This window comes from Arachis hypogaea, chromosome 3 (assembly GCF_003086295.3).
Source record: "Arachis hypogaea cultivar Tifrunner chromosome 3, arahy.Tifrunner.gnm2.J5K5, whole genome shotgun sequence".
NCBI classification, from domain to species: Eukaryota; Viridiplantae; Streptophyta; class Magnoliopsida; order Fabales; family Fabaceae; genus Arachis; species Arachis hypogaea.
This window is the reverse complement of record NC_092038.1, coordinates 96,298,266-96,320,085: the sequence shown is the minus strand read 5'-3', so window position 1 is coordinate 96,320,085 and position 21,820 is coordinate 96,298,266. Positions and strand designations below refer to the sequence as shown.

Genomic DNA, 21,820 nt, shown 5'->3' with positions numbered 1-21,820 from the left:
GTCCTTGCTCTTGCTCATATGAAAAAGAAAAAGAAGAGAACAGAAAAGAAGAGGAATCCTCTATGTCACAGTATAGAGATTCCTTTATGTGAGTAAAAGAGAAGAAGAAAAATCCGAACACAGAGAGAAGAGAAGGTTCGAATTATGAGTAGAAGAGAAGTGTTAGTAGATAAATAAAATAAATAGAAAGAGGTGAAAAAGATAAATTTGAAAATTATTTTGAAAAATGGGATAGCAATTTTCAAAAAAGTTAGAAGAGATAAAATTAGAATTTAAATCAATTAGTTTATTAAAAAGATTTTTTTTTTTGAAAAAGAGGGAGGTGATTTTCGAAAATTAGAAGAGAGAGAATTAGTTAGGTGGTTTTGAAAAAGATTTTTGAAATTAATTTTGAAAAGATAATAAGTTAGAAAAAAGATTAAAGTTTGAAAAAGATATGATTTGAAAAAGATATGTTTAAAAAGATATGATTGAAAAGATATGATTGAAATTTATTTTGAAAAAGATTTAATTTTTAAAATCAGAATTAATGACTTGACTCACAAGAAATCAAAAGATATGATTCTAAAATTTAAAGTTTGAATCTTTCTTAACAAGAAAGTATCAAACTTGAACTTTTTGAATCAAAACATTAATTGTTAGTATTAATTTCGAAAAATATGAGGTAAAAATAAGAAAAAGATTTTGAAAATTTTTGAAAAAGATTTTTGAAAATTTTCGAAAAACAAAGGAAAAGAAAATGAAAAAGATTTGATTTTGAAAAAGATTTTGAAAAGATAAATTTTTAAATTGAAATCTTGACTTGACTAACAAGAAACAACTTATTTTAAAAATTTTGACTAAGTCAACCCAAAGCTTTCGAAATTTATGAGTGAAATAAGGAAAAGATATTTTTTCTGAGTTTAATGAGGAAAGAGAAAAGCCACAAAATGACTCAACACATAAAAATTTTGGATTAAAACAAAAGATGCATGCAGGAACACTATGAATGTCAAGATGAACACCAAGAACACTTTGAAGGTCATGATGAACATCAAAAACTTATTTTTGAAAAATTTTCAAGAAAAGAAAAACATGCAAGACACCAAACTTAGAGATTTTTCATGTTTAGACACTATGAATTCAAAAATGCATATGAAAAAACAACAAAAGACACAAAACAAGAAAATATGAAGATCAAACAAGGAGGCTCATTAAGAACAACTTAAAGATCATGAAGAATGCAATGCATAAATTTTCGAAAATTTTTTAGAAACATTAAAACATGAAATTGACACCAAACTTAAAAATTGACACTAGACTCAAACAAGAAACACAAAATATTTTTTTGGTTTTTATGATTTTATTAAAATTTTTTGTATTTTTTTCGAGAATTATTTAGGAAAAAGAAAATAAGAAACTCAAAATTTTTAATAAGAATTCCAGGAATCATGCAATGTTAGTCTAAGGCTTCAGTCTAAAAAGATTAGACATGGTCAGCCAAGCTTCAGCAAGACATTGCATACAACAGCCAAATTGATGGGAATCAACTAGCTCCTGTGATGAAAAAAAGCATCATCTGAAACTCTAGAATTCACTCTTAAAAATTCTGAAGAACAAAATAAAAAGAAAAATACATAATCTAAGCAACAAGATGAACTGTCAGTTGTCCAAACTCAAATAATCCCTGACAACGGCGCCAAAAACCTGGTGCACGAAATTGTTATCACTAGGCACGGCTCCAAAAACTTGGTGCACAATACCATGATTCACACATCTCTTCACAACTTCGCACAGCTGACCAGCAAGTGCACTGGGTTGTCCAAGTAATTCCTTACGTGAGTAAGGGTCGATCCTATGGAGATTGTCAGCTTGAAGCAAGCTATGGTCATCTTGTAAATCTTAGTCAGGCGGATTCGAATGGTTATGAGATTTTGATAATTAAAAGATAAATAAAACATAAAATAAAGATAGAGATACTTATGTAATTCATTGGTGGGAATTTCAGATAAGTGTATGGAGATGCGTCATTCCTTCTGAATATCTGCTTTCCTACTGTCTTTATTCAATCATTCATACTCCTTTCCATGGCAAGTTGTATGTTCGCGCTTCACCGTTGTCAATGGCTACCTCCCGTCCTCTCAGTGAAAATGGTCCAACTACGGGTTACGTAGGGCTAATCATCTGTCGGTTCTCACTTGTGTTGGAATAGGATTCAGTAATCATTTTGCATCTGTCACTACGCGCAACAGTCATGAGTTTGAAGCTCGTCACAGTCATCCCATCCCAGATCCTACTCGGAATACCACAGACAAGGTTTAGACTTTCCGGATCTCAAGAATGCTGCCAATTGATTCTAGCTTATACCACGAAAACTCTGATCTCACGGAATGGAAGGCTCTATTGTCAGGAGAGGCAACCATGCATCGTGAACCAGGAATCCAAGAGATATACATTCAAGCTTGTTTTCAGGTAGAACAGAAGTGGTTGTCAGACATGCGTTCATAGGTGAGAATGGTGATGAGTGTCACTTGATCATCACATTCATTATGTTCTTGTGTTCGAATGAATATCTTAGAATAAAAATAAACTTGAATTGAATAGAAGAACAATAGTACTTTGCAGTAATACTCGAGGAACAACAGAGCTCCACACCTTAATCTATGGTGTGTAGAAACTCCACCGTTGAAAATACATAAGTGATGAAGGTCCAGGCATGGCCGAATGGCCAGCCCCCATAAAAGTCTAAGATAGCATAAAACTTATCAAAGATCGATCTAAGGATAATCCAAAGATGTCTAATACAATAGTAAAAGGTCCTATTTATACTAGACTTGTTACTAGGGTTTACAAAAATAAGTAAATGATGCAGAAATCTACTTCCGGGCCCATTTAGTGTGTGCTTGGACTGTGCATTGAAGCTTTCATGTGTAGAGACTTTCCTTGGAGTTAAACGCCAGCTTTTATGCCAGTTTGGGCATTTAACTCCAGCTTTTATCCTGTTTCTGGCGTTTAACCCCAGAATAGGGCAGGAAGTTGGCGTTTAAACGCCAGTTTGCGTCAAAATATGGACTATTATATATTGCTGGAAAGCCCAGGATGTCTACTTTCCAACGCAATTGAGAGCGCGCCATTTGGGCTTCAGTATCTCCAAAATCCAACAGCATCTGCAGTCCTTTTTCAACCTGTAAATCAGATTTTTGCTCATGTCCCTCAATTTCAGCCAGAAAATACCTGAAATCACAAAAAACACACAAACTCATAGTAAAGTCCAGAAATGTGAATTTTGCTCAAAAAGCGTATAAATTATCAGCTCATCAGTGGCATCAAATGCTAATAAGAGAGAATTAAAATTAGTAAATTTAAGGCCAAAGAAGCTTGTTTTCAATCATAGCACAAAATTAGGAGGGAAATGTAAAACATGCAATTTATATGGATAAATGTGAGAATAGTTTATGGAATCTACTCAATTCAATACAAAATAAATCGTAATATAGCGGTTCATCATTGTTACATATAGCGTAAGGCTTTGTCTGGTAGAGTGTTACAACACGCACACCTCTGTGCGCACGTACAGACTAGAGGCCTTCCCAGGGCTTGTGCGTGCATACACCAGCAAAAATTTTGGTATGCCGCAGAATCTAAAATTTCTAATTTTTGACACCAATTTTATTTCAAGACAAGTGTCACTCAAATACGAACTGCGAGTGCCAACTTGTGGCTTGTCAAAGTTGGCTAAAACTCACTTTTTACCAAAATTTTCTGTATAACTCAAATTCACCATTTTCTCAATTTCACCTCTTTTAACACCAACATAAACCAAATCTCACCCATCATTTGCACTCCATATAGACACCCAAATACTCAATTGTTAATCCCAATTCTCAATTATATTCTAGCCATTCAAGAACCAAAACCAACCAATTATCAATCAACTGCTTCCAATTTACATCAATTACAAGCTCAACATCATATCATAACAAAATCTTATAGCTAGACCATTATACCACAACACAATTCAACATATATCACCCAACCTCAAAATATACCAAGACACATAATTAATTAAATTACGGTCTCCGGCCATAATTTCACTCACAATTAATCAATTTATCCAACAAACTTACCAAAACTTTCCCAATTACGACCTCTGGCCCAATTCTTATTCAATAGTCGTTAACCAATCAAATTCACACGTTTCAACAATCATTTTCATCCAAAACTTAAAACCAACAAAATTCTCATCAATATCTCAACTTTACCTCCTCCTTAATCCCTTCTTCATATAATTTCCAAACAAACACAAAATCAACAACCCAATTTTATACTTCATTTACAACAATCCTATCTCATCAATATACCATAATAATTTAACACATACCAAGCATATAATTCAATCATTCAAGGCCTCTGGCCACAAATTCACTCAACAATTAACAATTAATCAACTTCAATATTCACACTAAACCAATGTCATCAACAACACCAATCACATCAATTCAACATTATCTTAAGATAATCTAATCTAGGTTTTCACATAACATCATATAATGTTTACCAAAAACTAAAACCCGTACCTTCGTTGACAGCGGTTTCCAACTTCATGAACCTTTCCTTCCAGCCAATGCAAGCCTCCACCAACTTATCACTAATCCAACCAAGCACTCAATTTGCACCAAATCAAACCAAGAATTCAAGCTATTCCATTCAATCTAATTAAATCAAATTTTCAATTGTTTATACTAGGTTTTTGCATAAAATTAGAAAAAAATAGGAAGAAAGAATATCCTTACCTTGTTCTACATGCTCCTGGGTCAAAACTCCCTAATGAGCGGATAATTTGTACGCTTTTGGCATTGTTTTTAGTATCTTTTTAGTATGATCTAGTTAGTTTTTAGTATATTTTTATTAGTTTTTAGTTAAAATTCACTTTTCTGGACTTTACTATGAGTTTGTGTGTTTTTCTATGATTTCAGGTATTTTCTGGCTGAAATTGAGGGACCTGAGCAAAAATCTGATTCAGAGACTAAAAAGGACTGCAGATGCTGTTGGATTCTGACCTCCCTGCACTCGAAGTGGATTTTCTGGAGCTACAGAAGCCCAATTGGCGCGCTCTCAACAGCGTTGAAAAGTAGACATCCTGGGCTTTCCAGCAATATATGATAGTTCATACTTTCCCAAGATTTGATGGCCCAAACCGGCGTTCAAAGTCACCCTCAGAATTCCCAGCGTTAAACGCCGGAACTGGCACAAGGATGGGAGTTAAACGCCCAAACTGGCATAAAAGCTGGCGTTTAACTCCAAGAAGAGTCTCTACACGAAAATGCTTCAATTCTCAGCCCAAGCACACACCAAGTGGACCCGGAAATGGATTTTTATGTCATTTACTCATCTCTGTAAACCCTAGACTACTAGTTCTCTATATATAGGACCTTTTACTATTGTATTTTCATCTTTGGATTATTTTAGATCCTTTGATCATCTTTGGACATCTAGTTCTTAGATCATTGGGAGGTTGGCCATTCGGCCATGCCTAGACCTTGTTCTTATGTATTTTCAACGGTGGAGTTTCTACACACCATAGATTAAGGTGTGGAGCTCTGCTGTACCTCGAGTATTAATGCAATTACTATTGTTCTTCTATTCAATTCCGCTTGTTCTTGTTCTAAGATATCACTTGTTCTTCAACTTGATGAATGTGATGATCCGTGACACTCATCATCATTCTCACCTATGAACGTGTGACTGACAACCACCTCCGTTCTACCTTCGATTGGGTGAATATCTCTTGGATTCCTGATACACGATGCATGGTTGATCGCCTGACAACCGAGTGCTCGCCTGACAAACGAGCCAGCCATTCCGTGAGATCAGAGTCTTCGTGGTATAGGCTAGAACTGATGGCGGCATTCAAGAGAATCCGGAAGGTCTAACCTTGTCTGTGGTATTCTGAGTAGGATTCAATGATTGAATGACTGTGACGTGCTTCAAACTCCTGAGGGCGGTGCGTTAGTGACAGACGCAAAAGAATCACTGGATTCTATTCCGGCCTGATCGAGAACCGACAGATGGATAGCCGTGCCGTGACAGGGTGCGTTGAACATTTCCACTGAGAGGATGGGAGGTAGCCACTGACAACGGTGAAACCCTTGCTTAAGCTTGCCATGGAAAGGAGTAAGAAGGATTGGATGAAGACAGTAGGAAAGCAGAGAGACGGAAGGGAAGGCATCTTCATACACTTATCTGAAGTTCCTACCAATGAATTACATAAGTATCTCTATCTTTATCTTTATGCTTTATTCATTTATCACCATACCCATTTGAGTTTGCCTGACTAAGATTTACAAGGTGACCATAGCTTGCTTCATACCAACAATCTCTGTGGGATTGACCCTTACTCGCGTAAGGTTTATTACTTGGACGACCCAGTACACTTGCTGGTTAGTTGTGCGAAATTGTGTTTATGCCATGGTATTGAACACCAAGTTTTTGGTTTCAACACCGGGGATTATTTGAGTTGTGAAAAGTATTGATCACAATTTCGTGCACCAAGTTTTTGGCGCCGTTGCCGGGATTGTTCGAGTATGGACAACTGACGGTTCATCTTGTTGCTTAGATTAGGTATTTTTTTTCGGAATTCTTGAAGATGAATTCTAGAGTTTCATGATGATTTGTTAAAGTCTTGCTGGCTGAGAGGCCATGTCTAATTTCATTGGACCGAGGTTTCAACTTATCATCACAAAAGCTTGTTGATTTCTATCAATCTTGCTTTTGGAGCAGTGATCTGCTAAGGCTTGGCTGGCCATTGGCCATGTCTAGTGTTTTGGACCGAAGCTTTCTTTGAAAGCTTGGCTGGCTGTGAAGTCATGTCTAATTCCTGGACCGTAGTCTTAGACTAAACATTGCATGATTCCTGGAATTCTCATTAAGAATTTTGATACCTTTTTCCACTTAATTTTCGAAAATCCAAAAAAAAAAATTTACAAAATTATAAAAACCAAAAAATTATTGCATGTTTGAGTCTAGAGTCTCATTTTAAGTTTGGTGTCAATTGCATGTTTTTGTTCTTCTTGCACTCATGCATGTGTCTTCATTAATCTTCAAGTTGTTCTTGATGATATTTTACTCTGATCTTTGAATTCTCTTGACTTGAGTGTTTATGTGTCTCATATGCATTCTCATTAGTGTCAGTAGTATACAAACTGCTAAGTTTGGTGTCTTACATGCATTGTTATTTGATTTTAGTTGCATTTTGATTATTCTTCATTATTAAAAATCCAAAAATATTTTTAATTTGTGTCTTCTCAAGTCAATAATACAAGAGAATTGAAGATTCAGAACAAACTGCAGAGGAATTACACAGAAAAAGCTGGGCGTTCAAAATGCCCAGTGAAGAAGACAGACTGGCATTTAAACGCCAGCCAGGGTACCTGGTTGGGCGTTTAACGCCCAAAAGGGTAGCATTTTGGGCGTTAAACGCCAGAATGTGCACCATTCTGGGCGTTTAACGCCAGGATGGCACAAGAGGGAAGATTCTGTTTTTAATGCCAATTTTTTTCAAGTTTTCAAAGTTTTTCAAAATCAAATCTTTTTCAAATCATATCTTTTCAATCATATGTTTTCAAAATCAATTTCTTTCCATTTTCAAATATACTTGCTACCAATTAATGATTTGATTCAACATTTCAAGTATGTTGCCTTTTCTGTTGAGAAAGGTTTAATGTTTGAATCATATCTTTTCTTGTTAGTCAAGTCATTAATTTTTAAAATCAAATCTTTTTAAATGTTTTTCAAATCATATCTTCTCAATCACATCTTTTTAAACTAATCATATCTTTTTAACCACATCTTTTTCAAAATAGTTTTCAATCAAATCTTTTTGATTTCTAATTTCAAAATCTTTTTCAAAAATCACTTGATTTCTTTTCCACTTTCATTTTCGAAAATCAATTAGTGTTTTTCAAAATTGTTTTCAAAATCTTTTACTTAATTTTCGAAAATTACTTCCCTTCTTCTCACATCCTTCTATTTATGGACTAACACTATTCCTTAATGCAAAATTCGAACTTCATCTTCTTTGATAAGTTCGAATTTTCTACTTCTGCCTTCCATTTTTCTTTTCCTCTAACACCTCAAGGAATCTCTATAATGTGACATAGAGGATTCCATATTTCCTTGTTCTCTTCTCTTTCTTATGAGCAGGAGCAGAGACAAAAGCATTCTTGTTGAGACTGATCCTGAACCTGAAAGGACCTTGAAGCGAAAGCTAAGAGAAGCTAAGGCACAATTCTCTGTAGAGGACCTAACCGAATTCTTCAAAGAAGAAGAACTAATGGTAGCCGAAAACAACAATAATGCCAACAATGCAAGGAAGGTGCTGGGTGACTTTACTGCACCTACTCCCGACTTCTATGGGAGAAGCATCTCTATCCCTGCCATTGGAGCAAACAACTTTGAGCTTAAGCCTCAATTAGTTTCTCTAATGCAACAGAATTGCAAGTTCCATGGACTTCCATTGGAAGATCCTCATCAGTTCTTAGCTGAGTTCTTGCAAATCTGTGACACTGTCAAGACTAATGGGGTTGACCCTGAGGTCTACAGACTTATGCTATTCCCTTTTGCTGTAAGAGACAGAGCTAGGACATGGTTGGACTCACAACCTAAAGAAAGCCTGAACTCTTGGGAAAAGCTAGTCAATGCCTTCTTGGCAAAGTTCTTTCCACCTCAAAAATTGAGTAAGCTTAGAGTGGAAGTCCAAACCTTCAGACAGAAGGAAGGAGAATCCCTCTATGAAGCTTGGGAAAGATACAAACAATTAATCAGAAAGTGTCCCTCTGATATGCTTTCTGAATGGAGCATCATAGGTATTTTCTATGATGGTCTGTCTGAACTGTCCAAGATGTCTTTGGATAGCTCTGCTGGAGGATCTCTTCATCTGAAGAAGACGCCTACAGAAGCTCAAGAGCTGATTGAAATGGTTGCAAATAACCAATTCATGTACACTTCTGAAAGGAATCCTGTAAACAATGGGACTAATCAGAAGAAAGGAGTTCTTGAGATTGACACTCTGAATGCCATATTGGCTCAGAATAAAATATTGACTCAGCAAGTCAATTTGATTTCTCAAAGTCTGTCTGGAATGCAAAATGCACCAGGTAGTACTAAGGAAGCTTCATCTGAAGAAGAAGCTTATGATCCTGAGAACCCTTCAATGGAAGAGGTGAATTACATGGGAGAACCCTATGGAAACACCTATAATCCTTCATGGAGAAATCATCCAAATCTCTCATGGAAGGATCAACAGAGACCTCAACAAGGTTTCAACAATAGTAATGGTGGAAGAAACAGGTTTAGCAATGGCAAGCCTTTTCCATCATCTTCTCAGCAACAGACAGAGAGTTCTAAGCAGAACACCTCTGACTTAGCAACCATGGTCTCTGATCTAATCAAAACCACTCAAAGTTTCATGACTGAAACAAGGTCCTCCATTAGAAACTTGGAGGCACAAGTGGGTCAGCTGAGCAAGAAAATTACTGAACTCCCTCCTAGTACTCTTCCAAGCAATACAGAAGAAAATCCAAAAGGAGAGTGCAAGGCCATCAACATGGCCGAATTTGGAGAGGAAGGAGAGGCAGTGAACGCCACTGAGGAAGACCTCAATGGACGTCCACTGGCCTCCAATGAGTTCCCCAATGAGGAACCATGGGAATCTGAGGCTCAAAATGAGACCATAGAGATTCCATTGGACTTACTTCTGCCATTCATGAGCTCTGATGAGTATTCTTCCTCTGAAGAGGATGAGTATGTCACTGAAGAGCAAGTTGCTAAATACCTTGGAGCAATCATGAAGCTAAATGACAAGTTATTTGGAAATGAGACTTGGGATGATGAACCCCCTTTGCTCACCAAAGAACTGGATGACTTGTCTAGGCAGAAACTGCCTCAAAAGAGACAGGATCCTGGGAAGTTTTCAATACCTTGTACCATAGGCACCATGACCTTCAAGAAGGCCTTGTGTGACTTAGGGTCAAGTGTAAACCTCATGCCTCTCTCTGTAATGGAGAAGCTAGGGATCTTTGAGGTGCAAGCTGCAAAAATCTCACTAGAGATGGCAGACAACTCAAGAAAACAAGCTTATGGACTTGTAGAGGATGTTCTGGTAAAGGTTGAAGACCATTACATCCCTGCAGATTTCATAGTCCTAGAGACTAGGAAGTGCATGGATGAATCCATCATCCTTGGCAGACCCTTCCTAGCCACAGCAAAGGCTGTGATTGATGTTGACAGAGGAGAATTGATCATTCAAGTGAATAAATAATCCTTTGTGTTTAAGGCTCAATGATATCCCTCTGTCATCATGGAGAGGAAGCATGAAGAGCTTCTCTCAAAACAGAGCCAAACAGAGCCCCCACAGTCAAACTCTAAGTTTGGTGTTGGGAGGCCTCAACCAACTTCTAAGTTTGGTGTTGAACCCCCACATTCAAACTCTAAGTTTGGTGTTGGGAGGTTCCAACATTGCTCTGAGCATCTCTGAGGCTCCATGAGAGCCCACTGTCAAGCTATTGACATTAAAGAAGCGCTTGTTGGGAGGCAACCCAATGTTATATTTTATCTATTTCCCTTTGTTATTTTATGTTTTCTGTAGGTTGATGATCATGAGAAGTCACAAAATCAATTGAAAAAGCAAAAACAGAAAGAAAAACAGCACACCCTGGAGGAAGATCCTACTGGCGTTTAAACGCCAGTAAGGCTAGCAGATGGGCATTTAATGCCCAGTCTGGCACCATTCTGGGCGTTTAACGCCAGAAAGGGGCACCAGACTGGCGTTAAACGCCAGTAAAGGGCAAGAAGTTGGCGTTAAACGCCAGAAAGGGGCACCAGCCCAGCGTTTAACGCCAGAGATGGCACAAAGAGCAATTTTGCTCGCCACTTGGTGCAGAGATGACTTTTCCTTGACACCTCAGGATCTGTGGACCCCACAGGATCCCCACCTACCCCACCACTCTCTCTTCTTCACCCATTCACCAATCACCTCAACACCTCTTCCCCAAAAAAACCCTTCACCTATCAAATCCCATCTTTCTCTTCACCACTCACATCCATCCTTCATAAAACCCCACCTACCTCACCATTCAAATTCAAAACACTTTACCTCCCAAACACACCCTCCCATAGCCGAACAATAACCCTCCACCCACCCCTATATAAACCCATCTTCACTCCCTCATTCTCACACAACCTAAATACTATTTCTCTCCCTTTGGCCGAACCACAAGGCCATTTAAATCTCCTCTATTTCTTCTTCTACTCTCTTCTTTCTTCTTTTGCTCGAGGACGAGCAAACCTTTTAAGTTTGGTGTGGTAAAAGCATTGCTTTTTATTTTTCCATAACCATTTATGGCATCCAAGGCCGGAGAAACCTCTAGAAAGAGGAAAGGGAAGGCAAAAGCTTCCACCTCCGAGTCATGGGAGATGGAGAGATTCATCTTAAGGGCGCATCAAGACCACTTCTATGAAGTTGTGGCCTTGAAAAAGGTGATCCCCGAGGTCCCTTTTTCACTCAAAAAGAGTGAATACTCGGAGATCCGACATGAGATCCGAAGAAGAGGTTGGGAAGTTCTTACCAACCCCATTCAACAAGTCGGAATCTTAATGGTTCAAGAGTTCTATGCCAATGCATGGATCACCAAGAACCATGATCAAAGTGTGAACCCGGACCCAAAGAATTGGCTTACTATGGTTCGGGGGAAATACTTGGATTTTAGTCCGGAAAATGTAAGGTTGGCATTCAACTTGCCCATGATGCAAGGAGATGAACATCCTTACACTAGAAGGGTCAACTTTGATCAAAGGTTGGACCAAGTCCTCACAGACATTTGTGAAGAGGGCGCCCAATGGAAGAGAGATTCAAGAGGGAAGCCGGTTCAACTGAGAAGGCATGACCTCAAGCCCGTGGCTAGAGGATGGTTGGAGTTTATCCAACGCTCAATCATTCCCACTAGCAACCGGTCCGAAGTTACTATAGACCGGGCTATCATGATTCATAGCATCATGATTGGAGAAGAAATAGAAGTTCATGAGGTGATATCCCAAGAACTTTATAAGGTGGCGGACAAGTCCTCTACCTTGGCAAGGTTAGCCTTTCCTCATCTCATGTGTCACCTCTGTTATTCAGTTGGAGTTGACATAGAGGGAGACATCTCCATTGATGAGGACAAGCCCATCACTAAGAAGAGGATGGAGCAAACAAGAGACCCCTCTCATCATCAAATCCCTGAGATGCCTCAAGGGATGCACTTTCCTCCACAAAACTATTGGGAGCAACTAAACACCTCCCTAGGAGAATTGAGTTCCAACATGGGACAACTAAGGGTGGAGCACCAAGAACACTCCATTCTCCTCCATGAAATTAGAGAAGATCAAAGAATCATGAGAGAGGAGCAACAAAGACAAGGAAGAGACATTGAGGAGCTCAAGCACTCCATAGGATCTTTAAGAGGAAGAACAAGCCGCCATCACTAAGGTGGACCCGTTCTTTAATTTCCTTGTTCTTTATTTTTCTGTTTTTCAAAAATTATGCTTATGTTTATCTATGTTTGTGTCTTGCGATCATTAGTGTCTTAGTTTCTATGCCTTAAAGTTATGAATGTCCTATGAATCCATCACCTCTCTTAAAAAAAATGTTTTTAATTGAAAAAGAAAAGAATTGCATGAATTTTGAATTTTATAACAGTTTAATTATTTTGATGTGGTGGCAATGCTTTTGTTTTCTGAATGTATGCTTAAACAGTGCATATGTCTTTTGAATTTGTGGTTCATGAATGTTGGCTCTTGAAAGAATGATGAAAAAGGAGACATGTTACTGAGGATCTGAAAAATCATAAAAATGATTCTTGAAGCAAGAAAAAGCAGTGAATTCAAAAAAAAAATTCGAAAAAAAAGAGAGAGAAAGAAAAAAAAGAGAGAAAGAAAAAGAAAGAAAAAGAAAGAAATAAAGTTGTGATCCAAGGCAAAAAGAGTGTGCTTAAGAACCCTGGACACCTCTAATTGGGGACTCTAGCAAAGTTGAGTCACAATCTGAAAAGGTTCACCCAATTATGTGTCTGTGGTATGTATGTATCCGGTGGTAATACTGGAAGACAGAGTGCTTTGGGCCACGGCCAAGACTCAATAAGTAGCTGTGTTCAAGAATCATCATACTTAAATAGGAGAATCAATGACACTATCTGGATTCTGAGTTCCTAAAGAAGCCAATCATTCTGAATTTCAAAGGATAGAGTGAGATGCCAAAACTATTCAGAGGCAAAAAGCTAAAAGCCCCGCTCATCTAATTAATACTGATCTTCATAGATGTTTTTGGAATTCATTGCATATTCTCTTCTTTTTATCTTATTTGATTTTCAGTTGCTTGAGGACAAGCAACAATTTAAGTTTGGTGTTGTGATGAGCGGATAATTTGTACGCTTTTGGCATTGTTTTTAGTATGTTTTTAGTATGATCTAGTTAGTTTTTAGTATATTTTTATTAGTTTTTAGTTAAAATTCACTTTTCTAGACTTTACTATGAGTTTGTGTGTTTTTCTGTGATTTCAGGTATTTTCTGGCTGAAATTGAGGGACCTGAGCAAAAATCTGATTCAGAGACTAAAAAGGACTGCAGATGTTGTTGGATTCTGACCTCCCTGCACTCGAAGTAGATTTTCTGGAGCTACAGAAGCCCAATTGGCGCGCTCTCAACGGCGTTGGAAAGTAGACATTCTGGGCTTTCCAGCAATATATGATAGTCCATACTTTGCCCAAGATTTGATGGCCCAAACCGGCGTTCAAAGTCACCCTCAGAATTCCCAGCGTTAAACGCCGGAACTGGCACAAGGATGGGAGTTAAACGCCCAAACTGGCATAAAAGCTGGCGTTTAACTCCAAGAAGAGTCTCTACACGAAAATGCTTCAATGCTCAGCCCAAACACACACCAAGTGGGCCCGGGGTTCTGAGTAGGATTCAATGATTGAATGACTGTGACGAGCTTCAAACTCCTAAGGGCGGGGCGTTAGTGACAGACGCAAAAGAATCACTGGATTCTATTCCGGCCTGATCGAGAACCGACAGATGGATAGCCGTGCCGTGACAGGGTGCGTTGAACATTTCCACTGAGAGGATGTGAGGTAGCCACTGACAACGGTGAAACCCTTGCTTAAGCTTGCCATGGAAAGGAGTAAGAAGGATTGGATGAAGACAGTAGGAAAGCAGAGAGACGGAAGGGAAGGCATCTTCATACACTTATCTGAAGTTCCTACCAATGAATTACATAAGTATCTCTATCTTTATCTTTATGCTTTATTCGTTTATCACCATACCCATTTGAGTTTGCCTGACTAAGATTTACAAGGTGACCATAGCTTGCTTCATACCAACAATCTCTGTGGGATCGACCCTTACTCGCGTAAGGTTTATTACTTGGACGACCCAGTACACTTGCTGGTTAGTTGTGCGAAATTGTGTTTATGCCATGGTATTGAACACCAAGTTTTTGGTTTCATCACCGGGGATTATTTGAGTTGTGAAAAGTATTGATCACAATTTCGTGCACCACTCCCCTAGAAGTTGTGCTTGAGATTCACCCAAAGTATCAAAATCATAAACTTCAACACTTCACATTACCAAAATGCAAATTTAGTGCAAAAAATAAAAATGGGCCAGAGTTTTCGCAAGTACTCACCAAAAAAGTAGCTAGAATCAAAGAGGATGCTGAGATGAATGCGTGGTCACAAACAGATCTTCAATTAGAGCTCCGGTTTGGGATAAAATTGGATTTTAAGTTGAGTGTGAATAGTAACCTAGGGTTTTCTTTTTCTCTCTTCTCTTACTCGAGCTCTCCTCTCTCTCTCTCTCTCATTGTAAAATGAATGTGATTTTACAAGTGAGGGGGGTTTAGTTGCATTATTTTATTAAGTGGACGAGGGGCATGGTGCGCGAAAATGAAACTCACACAACTGGACCGGCAAGTACACCGGGTCGTCCAAGTAATACCTCAGGTAAGTGAGGGTCGAATCCCACGAGGATTGCCAGATTGAGCAAGCTGTGGTTATCCTGCAGATCTTAGTCAGGCGAATAGAAATTTGATTGTTGTTGTTGTAGGCATATAAACAAAACAACAACAAAATCAATAAAGAATTGATATAAAAACAATAGGGAGAAATCAGTTAAGGCCTCGAAAATGCTTGTTCTTCCGTATTAATACTTCTTACTGTCTACTTTAACATCGAATTATTCATTCAATGACAAGGCTATAAGTGATTAAAGTCAGGGTCAGTGGTCATTAATCTTCTCAGATTCAAATCAAATGCTAGGGTCAGTGGTCACTCAATCTGAACGAGGGTGAAGCTCACTCATTCAATCTCTGGTGATCCTACTCAAAACGCCATAGACAAGGTCGGATCTTCCGAATCAGAGAATGAAGCTTTATGGTTCTAGCCTTAGTGCCACAGAAACCTCAGTTACCCAATAGCTAACGAGATTTTATGTAACTTATCCCAATTAGCCCAGATACGTGTTGGAGTCCGTGATGCACACTTAAGCTGTGGCTCAATACTATCCTGTCAGGGACTCGCAAGAACTTATGTAGAATCCGGGGTCATACATCAGTTCCACCCCATATTCATAAGGATGAAGAACAAAAATTCATCATAGAACATAATTAGACATAAATTAAAGTAGAAAGGTAGTTGTATTAATCCATAGGAATCAGCATAGCTCCTAACCTTTAGCTGCTCATACTGTATAGAAAAGATAATTTTGAGAAGCTGAAGATCCAAAATTCCTTACAAATGATCTTCCTTCTATTTATACTAATACTAGACCTAAAATATATTAATAATAATTAAAATTATAAAAATGAAATAAACTAAGCTAATGGTGCGAAAAATCCACTTCTGGGCCCACTTTGATGAGTTTTTTGGGCTGAGCTTGGCGTCTAACTTGAAGAATGGGCGTTGAACGCCCATTAAGGGGTGTCCATGCTGCCTTGTGCTCCCTTGGTAGTGTTGAATGCCTGGTTTGGGCATTCAACACTGGCTGAGGTCCTCTTGGGGCATTGAACGCCCATCAGGGCGTAAGTTTGGCGTTCAACCCCCAGTTTGGGCAGTCATTTTCAAAAAAAGATATAAACTATTATATATTTCTGGAAAGCTCTGAAAGTTAGCTTTCTAACACCGTTGAGAGAGTGTCAATTTGACCTCTAGAGCTCTAGAAACGCACGTTTGAATGCACGGAAGTCAGGATCTGACAGCATCTGCTACCCTTTCTGTGCCTCTGAATTAGACTTTGCCAAAACTTGCCACATTCACCCAAAAATCACCTAAAATCATAGAAAAAGCACAAAAACACAAAGTAGCATCCAAAAAGTAATTTTTTTCACTAAAACCTACTAAAATATAATAAAACTTTACAAAATATACTAAAAACGCTAAGAAAATGGTACCAAAAAGTGTATAAAATATTCGCTCATTAGAACACGAAACTTAAATTGTGTCTTGTCCTCAAGCAACCAAAAACAAAATAAGACTAAAGAGAAGAGAAAAATACAGTAAGTGTCAGAGTTGTCAATGAAGCTCGGTCCCAAATACTGAGTGGGGCTATTAGCTCTTTACTTTTGAACAGTTTTAGCATCTCACTTTTCTTTGAACCTCAGAAGCATTGGCATCTCTCAAAACTAGAATCTGGATGACATTATTGATTTTCTTCTTCTAGCTCTTCTTGATTCTCGAACACAGCTTTTTCCTTTGGTGCTTTGTACCTTTTGAGCCTAGCCGTGACTCTAAGCATTTTGTTTTCCCGGATTACTATCGGATACATAAATGTCACAAGCACTTACTAGGGGAACCCTTTGGATTCAAATTTAGCTTTGCTTAAATTTCAAGACAGTGGTGCTCAGAGTTCTTAAGTGTACTCTTTAGCCTTGGGATCACGACTATAACTGCTCAGTCTCAAGCTTTTTACTTGAAACCTTCACACCACAAGCATTTAGTTAGGGATAGTAACTCATTTGAGCTTTTTAGGCCAATTTTTGACCCTCCTAACCATTAATGCTCAAAGCCTTGGATCCTTACTCTTTGGTCGGAGTTCACTAGTGTAAGAGTGTGGATCTCCAAGCATATGTGGCAATTGTAACACCACTCTCACACTTTCCGGGCTAAAGTCCAAGAGTTGCTCTCTCACCAGGGTGCGCTAGTTCTTGGGCTTTGGGTTCACACTTGTATCATAATTTTTGGTGACCCATGCATTGGCAAAGAATTCTTGCACCATTAGTGCTCTGACCTCTGAAACAGGATTGGCCAGAATTTCCCAATCCCTTTTCTAGATTCCCTGTTGGATCTCCAGATACTTCCTCTTTTTGAGCTTGAAGGGGACCTCAAAAATTACCTTTTTGTGCCTCACCACATCATAGAAGTGATCGTAGCGTACCTTGGTGTAGAATCTCCATGATTCCCACGGTTCGGAAGTAGAAGCGGAAGCCTTTCCCTTTTTCTTCCTTGAAGATTTGCCGGCCTTTGGTGCCACAGAAGTGGGGTAGAAGTTAAAAGGAAAAGCTTTTACAATACCAAACTTATGATAGTTGCTTGTCCTCAAGCAACTATGAACAAAAGAAAAGGGAATTGGTAGAAGAAGAAAAAATTATAAAGGAGAAGGAGATGAAGGCTTCGGTGAAGTCGGTCAAGGGAGGAAGAAGAAGAGTGTGTAACTGTATAGGGTAAAAGGGAGAGAGTGTTTAGGTGTGAGGATAATGGGATGAATAAAGGCATATTTATAGGGGTGGGAGGGGTAGGGTTCAATTATGGGGGGCAATTGGGTGGGAAGATTTGAATTTAAAGTGGGTGGGGCTGGTGGGAATTGAATGATGGATTTATGATGGGTTTTGGGAATAGTGTGTATGGGAAAAAGGGAAAGTAGGATGTGGGTTTCAAGGTTTAGAAAGTAGGAGATAGAAGAAAAGGTGGGGTAAATGGGGTAGGTAGAGATTCAGTGGGACTCACTGGCTTAAGAAGCCTTGAGAGCTCGAACTGCCTGCCCCCTACCTGGCATTCAACGCTCGGAATGGGCACTGAATGCACAATGGGGGCTACAAGGTTGGCCCTGGCTGCTTCCTCAAGGGCATTGAACGCCCATAGTGATCCCATACTGGCATTCAGCGCCAGTCCATGCTCCTTGGTGGGCGTTGGACGCCCAGGTTGCTCTTCACTGAGCGTTAAACGCCCTTCCTTTCTCCCGTTCTAGCGTCTAACGCCAGCTAGCACTCCTCAATGGGCATTGAACGCCTAGCTTCCTTCTGGTCTGGCGTTCAACGCTAGTAAGGGACTCTCTCCAGGGTGTTCTGTTTTTATTCTATATGCCTCTGTCACTGTTCTAAGTGCTGCACATGATCACAAACGTCAAAAAGCAAAGGAAAAACTATAATATAAAATATAAAATAAATGAAAAAAATGAAAATTCTATGCTAAAGGTTGGGTTGCCTCTTAACAAGCATTTCTTTACTGTCATTAGCTTGATGGACAGCTCCATTACGGAGGTTAGTACGGGATCAGATCTTCACCCCTTATAGTGAACATCCTTCTTGTGCTCTTATGAATGGGCTCCACATGCTCTAGATATAAGATCCGGTTCACAGTGTTTGGAATGACTGGACTCTTAGTGAAGACAACTCTCATGCCAGGTGAAAGGCCTTCAGTGGGAATCTTCTTGTTCCTCCAGCCTTTAGGTACCTTCTTCTTAGTGCCTTCCTTCCCAGTGCTTAATGAAGGTTGCCCAACACCAAACTTAGAGTTGGTGTCTGGGGGCTCTGTAAAATTCTGCACTAAGAGTGAAGGCTGAAACACTATGTGTTGCACAATGGTACCTCTTTTGTTAGAAGGGGACTAAGGAGTGGGGATCTTGAACAAGATACAATCCTCACGTAGTCTCAAGACTAACTCTCCCTTTTCCACATCAATTAAGGCCTTAGAAGTTACTAGGAAAGGCCTTCCAAGGATGATAGAGTCATTTCTTCCCTCCCAAGTGTCTAGGATCACAAAATCTGCAAGGATGTAAAGGTTTTCAACCTTTACAATGACATCTTCCACCATGCCATATGCCCTTTTCAAGGACTTGTCTGCCATCTCCAATGAGATCTTCGCATGCTGCACCTCTTAAATTCCCAGCCTCTTCATCACAGAGAGAGGCATGAGGTTGATGCTTGAACCAAGGTCACATAGTGCCTTCCCAAAGGTGATGGTCCCTATATTGCAGGAAATCAGAAAGCTTCCGGGATTAGGCAACTTTTGAAGGAGCTTCTTTTGGACTAAGGCACTAAACTCCTTGGTCAGTACCACAGTCTCATCTCCCTTTGAGGCCTTCAGGCATGCCATGGAAGGGGGTTCTTTGTCTAATTCCTCTATTTGAGAGGAATTAGCTTTCAGCTTCCTGAGGATTGCCAGAACCGAGCAATTTGCTCCTCCTTAGCCCATTCTTGCTCGTCTGAATAGCGGTATTCTTCAGGTCCTCTCTTTGCAAAGGGGCGTGTAAGGTGACATTCCCATGCCCCTCATGAGTCTTGATTTCTTTGAGCTCCTCAATAGCAGGCTCCTCCTTGGGTTTGGTCATAACCTTTATAGTGAGGGCCTTGCACTCTTCCTTTAGATTCACCTCTGTGTTGCTTGGAAGAGTGTTGGATAGGATGCTGGGATCCTCTTGCTCAACTGGCCAACTTGTATCTCCAAATGCTGTATGGAATACATAATTTCTACCATGAAACTATGTGTGGTCTTAGATAGGTTGGAGAGAATGGTGGCCAGGTTAGAGAGGCTTTGTGTGGGCGTCTCTGTCTGCTGCTGAGAGGGTTAGAATGGTCTGTTATTGAACCGGTTCTGGTTCATTCCACCCTGATTGTTATTGAACCTTTGTTGAGGCTTCTACTAATCTTTTCACCCAAAATTGGGGTGGTACCTTCATCCCTAATTGAAATATTTGAATAGGGATTGTTGTTGGAGGTTCTGGAGGAGTTTTCCATGTAGTTGACCTCCTCTATTGTAGTCCAGGCATTATCACTAGCAACTATTTCATACGTTGTTTTTGGACAATAAGCATCTGAGCTCTATGTCCCACTAAAGTGCTGAGAGATCACGTTGATCTATTGGGACATGAGCTTGTTCTGAGCCAAGATGGTGTCTAGGGTGTCTACTTCCAAGATACCTCTCCTCTGAGCAGCCCCATTATTCACAGGGTTCCTGTCAAAAATGTACATATATTATTGTTGGCAACCATGTCAAAAGCTCCTGCGCCTTTTCAGGCATCTTCTTAAAGTGGAGGGATCCACCTGCAGAGTGGTCCAATGACATCTTGGACACCTCAGATAGACCATCATAGAAGATGTCTAGCATGGCCTAATCTAAAATCATGTCAGAAGAATATCTCCTGATCAGTTTCTTGTATCTTTTCTAAACTTCATAGAGGGATTCACCCTCTTTCTATCTGAAGGTTTGTACTTCTACCCTGAGCTTGCTCAGCTTTTGAGATGGGAAGAACGTGGTCAGGAATCTATTGACCACCTTCTCCTATGAATCTAGGCTTTCTTTAGGCTGAGAATCCAGCCATAACCTTGCTCTGTCTCTTATAACAAAAGGGAAGAGCATGAGCTTGTAGACCTCTAGATTTACTCCATTAGTCTTAATAATGTCACATATCTGCAGGAAGTCAGATATAAATTTATTGGGATCTTCTTATGAAAGTCCATGAAACTGGTAGTTCTGTTGTACCAGAGTGACTAGTTGAAGCTTCAACTCAAGTTGTTTGCCCCAATGGCAGGTATGGAGATGCTGCGCCCATAGAAGTTAGAATTGGGTGCAGTGTAAGATCCTGGGACCTTTCTTGCGTCTCCTTCAGCTTCTGGATTAGCTCCCATTGTTGTATCCTTAGCTTCTTATTTTAAAGCTCTTGTGAGATTCCTTATAGCTATGCTAGCTTGAGCTTGTTGCAGACGCCTTCTTAGAGTCCTTTCAAGTTCAGGTTCAGGATTTGGATCAAAGAGAGGTCCTTTATCCCTATTCCTACTCATAAAAAAGAAAAATGAAACCAACAAAAGAAAAGAAAAGAGTCTCTATGTTTGAGTAAAGAAGACTCCTAGTGAGAGAGTTAGATGAATGGAAAAGAAAAGAAAGATGTCTTTTAATTTAAAAAGGATTTTCAAAAATAAAGAGAGAAAGAAGAAGGGGATTTTTGAAAAAGAGGGGAGAGAAAAGAGTTAGAAATTCTCGAAAATAGAAGAGAGAGAAAAAAGAATTAAGGAGACACAAAACTTTTAAAATTTAAAATAAAACAAACAAGTAACTAACTAACAAGATTTAAGAACAAAATAAAAGATTTGATTTTTGCAAAATTTTGAAATTTAAAAAGAAGGAGTCAATCAAAGATTTTAAATTTTAAATTTGGAAAGAAAAAGTCAAATAAGATAAGATAAGATTTTGAAATTTTAAAATTGAAGATTTGATTTTAAAAAAAAATTGAAATTAAAAAGAGAAATTCAAAAAAAGATCTTAAAAATTTTAAAATTTTAAAATACAAAATTAAAAGAAGGAAAAACAAACAAAACTTTTAAAATTTGAAATTAAAAAGAAAGATACGATAACAGAATTTTGAAAATCAAAGAAAAAGATAAGATAAAGATAGAAAAGAAAAACAATAAAAAAATAGAATACAAATCAAGACATCAAACTTAAAATTTTGAATTTAAATAAAAGAAATTTTCGAAAAAATTATATTTTTTTGAAATATTAAAAATAAAAGACAAACACTAGGCGGACATCGAACTTAAAAGT

At 38.8% G+C, this 21,820-nt stretch overlaps 1 non-coding gene across 1 annotated transcript; it reads right to left on the bottom strand.

The window, feature by feature from the left end:
* Nucleotides 1–8,716: 8,716 nt before the first annotated feature.
* LOC112793135 (small nucleolar RNA R71) lies at nucleotides 8,717–8,824 on the bottom strand. Its single transcript, XR_003197844.1, has one exon. It is a non-coding gene; the product is annotated as a small nucleolar RNA R71 (small nucleolar RNA).
* Between the last annotated feature and the right edge of the window lie 12,996 nt (nucleotides 8,825–21,820).